This window comes from Oncorhynchus keta, chromosome 13, assembly GCF_023373465.1.
Source record: "Oncorhynchus keta strain PuntledgeMale-10-30-2019 chromosome 13, Oket_V2, whole genome shotgun sequence".
Lineage (NCBI taxonomy): Eukaryota > Metazoa > Chordata > Actinopteri > Salmoniformes > Salmonidae > Oncorhynchus > Oncorhynchus keta.
In genome coordinates this window covers 15,240,678-15,246,677 of record NC_068433.1, presented here as the reverse complement: position 1 = coordinate 15,246,677, position 6,000 = coordinate 15,240,678, and the positions used below count along the sequence as shown (strand labels likewise).

At 45.4% G+C, this 6,000-nt stretch overlaps 2 long non-coding RNA genes across 63 annotated transcripts; one reads left to right on the top strand and one right to left on the bottom strand.

Annotated features, from left to right (window-relative positions):
• Positions 1–1,044: 1,044 nt before the first annotated feature.
• Positions 1,045–2,868, bottom strand: LOC127906732 (uncharacterized). 50 transcript variants are annotated; one of them, XR_008062694.1, is made up of 8 exons: positions 2,587–2,732; positions 2,225–2,402; positions 1,913–2,178; positions 1,781–1,824; positions 1,647–1,690; positions 1,463–1,600; positions 1,285–1,418; positions 1,045–1,194 (listed from the first exon to the last, which is right to left on the bottom strand). It is a non-coding gene; the product is annotated as an uncharacterized LOC127906732 (long non-coding RNA). The 50 variants fall into 50 exon arrangements; XR_008062688.1 differs by lacking the exon at positions 1,781–1,824 and adding an exon at positions 1,825–1,912 and having other exon boundaries at positions 1,959–2,178; XR_008062671.1 differs by lacking the exon at positions 1,781–1,824 and having other exon boundaries at positions 1,647–1,736.
• LOC118391911 (uncharacterized) lies at positions 1,233–5,286 on the top strand. 13 transcript variants are annotated; one of them, XR_008062649.1, is made up of 4 exons: positions 1,233–1,319; positions 1,454–1,755; positions 1,844–1,859; positions 1,904–5,286. It is a non-coding gene; the product is annotated as an uncharacterized LOC118391911 (long non-coding RNA). The 13 variants fall into 13 exon arrangements; XR_008062652.1 differs by lacking the exon at positions 1,844–1,859 and having other exon boundaries at positions 1,454–1,529; positions 1,888–5,286; XR_008062650.1 differs by lacking the exon at positions 1,844–1,859 and having other exon boundaries at positions 1,454–1,621; positions 1,888–5,286.
• Positions 5,287–6,000: the final 714 nt, after the last annotated feature.

Sequence of the window (6,000 nt, the reverse complement as noted above, 5' to 3'; positions counted from 1 at the left end):
CCCTCCTTTCCTCTGGCTCGCCCCATTCCCCTCTCCTTTCCTCTGGCTCGCCCCATTCCCCTCTCCTTTCCTCTGGCTCGCCCCATTCCCCTCTCCTTTCCTCTGGCTCGCCCCATTCCCCTCTCCTTTCCTCTGGCTCGCCCCATTCCCCTCTCCTTTCCTCTGGCTCGCCCCATTCCCCTCTCCTTTCCTCTGGCTCGCCCCATTCCCCTCTCCTTTCCTCTGGCTCGCCCCCATTCCCTCTCCTTTCCTCTGGCTCGCCCCATTCCCCTCTCCTTTCCTCTGGCTCGCCCCATTCCCCTCTCCTTTCCTCTGGCTCGCCCCATTCCCCTCTCCTTTCCTCTGGCTCGCCCCATTCCCCTCTCCTTTCCTCTGGCTCGCCCCATTCCCCTCTCCTTTCCTCTGGCTCGCCCCATTCACCTCTGGTTTCTGTTCTCACGTCTTTCAGTAGTAATAGTTCTAGAGCTTGATTAATTGTCCTCTCAAACTTGTTACGACAATATCTATAATATGAGAATAACAACAGCTAACAGGGTGTGTTTTGCGAATCATTTGTTTCGGTCCGCTTCCCATTCTGTTGACCGCATAATAAATACAGGGGAGGCCTTGTCTTAGGGACAGAAGGGATCAGCCAAAATGGACATGATTCGCCGCGGTGGGAGTCGGAGCATTAAATTACACTGTGTGAGTGTGTGATATGTGTGATTGCTTTAGTAAACTTGTGCTCCAAGTGTCTGTGAGAGCTTTATATGAACAGGTAACATGCACAGTATGTAGGAATTCTGTTTGTGATCGCTGAGGTGGGATTCTGCTTGTTTGGCGTGGATGTGTGTGTGGATGTGTGTGAGTGGCTGTATGGCTGCCATCTGAGTGCTGATCGTTCCATGGGGTTCTGAGGTGTTAGCAACATTCTAACACTAGATGGACTAGGCATTATAGGTCAGTGCATAGAAGCATTAGAAGGAATTCCTCTATTTCCCGTTCACAAAGCAGCAACTCTAGCAAACCTTTTGCCTGGAGTAGAATCTGTCAATTACCGATCTTGTGAGCTTATGTTACCTCCAGTAACCATAGTGGCCAGATGAATTTCAGTCCGAGTCACTAACCTAAGACCATAGTGGCCAGATGACTTTCAGTCCAGGTCACTAACCTAAGACCATAGTGGCCAGATGACTTTCAGTCCAGGTCACTAACCTAAGACCATAGAGTGGCCAGATGACTTTCAGTCCTGGTCACTAACCTAAGACCATAGTGGCCAGGTGACTTTCTGTCCGGGTCACTAACCTAAGACCATAGTGGCCAGATGACTTTCAGTCCAGGTCACTAACTTAAGACCATAGTGGCCAGATGACTTTCAGTCCAGGTCACTAACCTAAGACCATAGAGTGGCCAGATGACTTTCAGTCCAGGTCACTAACCTAAGACCATAGTGGCCAGATTACTTTCAGTCCAGGTCACTAACCTAAGACCATAGAGTGGCCAGATGACTTTCAGTCCAGGTCACTAACCTAAGACCATAGAGTGGCCAGGTGACTTTCAGTCCAGGTCACTAACCTAAGACCATAGAGTGGCCAGATGACTTTCAGTCCAGGTCACTAACCTAAGACCATAGAGTGGCCAGGTGACTTTCAGTCCAGGTCACTAACCTAAGACCATAGTGGCCAGATGACTTTCAGTCCAGGTCACTAACCTAAGACCATAGAGTGGCCAGATGACTTTCAGTCCAGGTCACTAACCTAAGACCATAGTGGCCAGGTGACTTTCAGTCCTGGTCACTAACCTAAGACCATAGTGGCCAGGTGACTTTCAGTCCGGGTCACTAACCTAAGACCATAGTGGCCAGATGACTTTCAGTCCAGGTCACTAACTTAAGACCATAGTGGCCAGATGACTTTCAGTCCAGGTCACTAACCTAAGACCATAGAGTGGCCAGATGACTTTCAGTCCAGGTCACTAACCTAAGACCATAGTGGCCAGATGACTTTCAGTCCAGGTCACTAACCTAAGACCATAGTGGCCAGATGACTTTCAGTCCAGGTCACTAACCTAAGACCATAGTGGCCAGATGACTTTCAGTCCAGGTCACTAACCTAAGACCATAGTGGCCAGATGACTTTCAGTCCAGGTCACTAACCTAAGACCATAGTGGCCAGATGACTTTCAGTCCAGGTCACTAACCTAAGACCATAGAGTGGCCAGATGACTTTCAGTCCAGGTCACTAACCTAAGACCATAGTGGCCAGATGACTTTCAGTCCAGGTCACTAACCTAAGACCATAGAGTGGCCAGATGACTTTCAGTCCAGGTCACTAACCTAAGACCATAGTGGCCAGATGACTTTCAGTCCAGGTCACTAACCTAAGACCATAGTGGCCAGATGACTTTCAGTCCAGGTCACTAACCTAAGACCATAGAGTGGCCAGATGACTTTCAGTCCAGGTCACTAACCTAAGACCATAGAGTGGCCAGATGACTTTCAGTCCTGGTCACTAACCTAAGACCATAGAGTGGCCAGATGACTTTCAGTCCGGGTCACTAACCTAAGACCATAGAGTGGCCAGATGACTTTCAGTCCAGGTCACTAACCTAAGACCATAGTGGCCAGATGACTTTCAGTCCAGGTCACTAACCTAAGACCATAGTGGCCAGATGACTTTCAGTCCAGGTCACTAACCTAAGACCATAGTGGCCAGATGACTTTCAGTCCAGGTCACTAACCTAAGACCATAGTGGCCAGATGACTTTCAGTCCAGGTCACTAACCTAAGACCATAGTGGCCAGATGACTTTCAGTCCAGGTCACTAACCTAAGACCATAGAGTGGCCAGATGACTTTCAGTCCAGGTCACTAACCTAAGACCATAGAGTGGCCAGATGACCCAGGTCTGCTTCGAGGTTCATGTTAGTTTTTACCTTGTGCATAACAACTGGAAAACATTCCTAGAAAAGGGGGGACTTGACACTTGTAGGTGTTATGCACATGTACTGTAGCTGGCCACTGGGTGACAATCATAGGCTAGTGTAGACCATACACTTCCAGTTGTCCTTGTACTCATCTCATTTCTTCCAAGGATTGAAAATAATAAAACAAGAATCAGTCAACCTTTTTATTCTTGTGGCCTTTTCCCTCCCCCTGATGCCCCCTGGTGTCCACCAAAGACCCACTCCATTTGCTAGGCTGTGTTGAAGAGAGGGAGTGTACAAGGAAATACATAGAGATGGAATCAGGGCAGGGCAATTTCTGTGATCCTAAGAGAGAGATTAAAAGAGAAACACAGAGGCCAGGGCGCACCTAGGCCAGTACCCTCAACGGAGCTTCCTACATCTTGATGTCGAATCAAAAAAGACCCCTCCCCCTCCACTGAAAGGAGATAGAAAAGGACAAGGCGAATGGAGTCGGAAGACGCAGTAAGATCACGCCACACTGAGGTCTGCTTGTCTCAGACAGCTTTTTGTGTTCCAATAGCTCCTCTCCTCCCTCCCTCCTTCTGCGCTCTGGGGTAGAGAAGCGAGAGGTGACGTAATCGTCTCCCACAGAGCTGGTGTTGAAGGGCCGGGCTTAGCAGCATCCACTGTGCCGCTTTGAGTTTCCCAGAATCCTGTGGGACTTTTTCCTGTTCTGAGTCTTTCTCTGTGTGATTTATGTGTTACACTACATTTTTGGATTTGTTTAACTTTTACTACCCCTTTTTAGCTAGTGAGACAAAAGTGGATTCAGCAAAAGGGGGTTTGAGTACACTTATAAATATGAATGTAATTTTAGTCAAGAGGTTATTGAAGTACAAAATGCATTAAAGGTAGATGGATTTCAGTTTTTCTGACTTGAAAAATAACATGTGTAAAGAGTCATTATGAAGTCTGGTATGCATATATACTGTACAGTCCTAGGAACGTCAAGAAACTTGGGTTCTGTATCCACTAAAGCATGAGCAACACTCGCTTCCTAACAGTTTATATCCTCCTAGGTATCCAAAATCACTCACTTTCTCTTCCCCATTACTTTCTTTCTTTTTCCTTCCACATCCTGTCCTTTTCCCCATTATCTCAGCTCTCAATCTCGGTTTTGTCTCGGTTGTATTTGTTCCGGAGTATAACCCCCTCAAAAAGAGCAGCTGCCACGTTTATTTCTCAGAATCAGTATGGGAGCTGTCCAATTATCCCCCTTCCTCCCCAAACAAACACACACTTTACACCACCTCTTTGAAGTGTGTAATGGGTATGTGTGTATGATGCCACCGCTGCGCTGTTCGTTTCGGGCAGGAGGACGAAAACACAGCGTGACCAACCGCAGGGGCTTGCGGCCTCCACTTGGGTGTGGTTACAAGCCTTTTGTGCGTCTCGTGTGTGTGTGTGTGTGTGTGTGTGTGTGTGTGTGTGTGTGTGTGTGTGTGCGTATCTCTGTGTGTGTGTGTATGTGTGTGTCTGTGAAAAAGGAAAACCAAAACAAATCTGCTTCTATGCAGCATATCCCTCGGGGAATAGGGACCTCCTGTATTTTTTTTGTTGCCTTTTTCAGTGGTTTTGTTCCAGAGCCACCCCCCTACCCAGCTGTAAAGACCCCCCCTCCCTACCCAGCTGTAAAGACCCCCCCTCCCTACCCAGCTGTAAAGACTCTCTCCATACTATACCTATCAAAGGCCATTTCACTATATGGACATATTTGTGTTTTGTAAAAAAACATTTCTTATGCCATAGTTTTGCCATCATGGCAATCAATCATTGACCAAACGCCTGCAAATAGACATAAAGAGTGAATTCTGGTGATGATATACACATTTACAGTATGTTCAGTAAGTTCAAATGAATTGTGCCTCCGCTTTGATATATTGAAACGTAGCTGTATTGAAATGGTGAGGATCTTCCAGATTTCAGACAAGGTGCCTTTTTATGGCATAAGAAATGTAAATGGTATATGGCTGAATTGATCAAAATGGCAAATAACTTGAAGAAAAACCATGTGGTTTAGAGTGCTATGAAGCTGGTCATAGTTCTAGGGGTGTGGCTAAACAGTTTGGTATCGTGTATGTTTAGGTAAATACTGTGCCATAGTTTTTAGAGTCCACAAATACGTTACCGTTTTCTTTCTTCTTCAAATATATCAAATGTTTTACTGTTGCCTGATAACGTTGTCTCTGGATTTGATACAAAGGCTTGTAGCCACAGCTTTCCCAAAGTCTCTTGTTTGTTTACTTCCTTGTTTCTTTAACTCGTTCCTCTTGTTCTCCTCTCTCCTCTTCGCTACAATCAAACAAATAAAGTATTAACCTGATGACCCAACAGAAAGAAAGTCTCATGTCTGATTTGAACATCTGCACTGAGATAAAAACCGATTTGCCCTATTATTTTAATCACTGTATAACGTGTTCCTCAACATTCTTTGTTCTCCACAAGGTGAAGTGGTGGTTGGTACTGTGTTTGTTGAAGCAAATTCAAAGTACATAACAATAACAATAGCATAACAATAGCTGGTGTTGTACTACACAGTTAGCTGTTACTGTTGTACTACACCACCAAGTAATACAGTTAGCTGTTATTGTTGTTGTACTACACCACCAAGTAATACAGTTAGCTGTTACTGTTGTTGTACTACACCACCAAGTAATACAGTTAGCTGTTATTGTTGTTGTACTACACCACCAAGTAATACAGTTAGCTGTTACTGTTGTACTACACCACCAAGCAATACAGTTAGCTGTTATTGTTGTTGTACTACACCACCAAGTAATACAGTTAGCTGTTACTGTTGTTGTACTACACCACCAAGTAATACAGTTAGCTGTTATTGTTGTTGTACTACACCACCAAGCAATGCAGTTAGCTGTTACTGTTGTACTACACCACCAAGCAATACAGTTAGCTGTTATTGTTGTTGTACTACACCACCAAGTAATACAGTTAGCTGTTACTGTTGTTGTACTACACCACCAAGTAATACAGTTAGCTGTTACTGTTGTTGTACTACACCACCAAGTAATACAGTTAGCTGTTACTGTTGTACTAC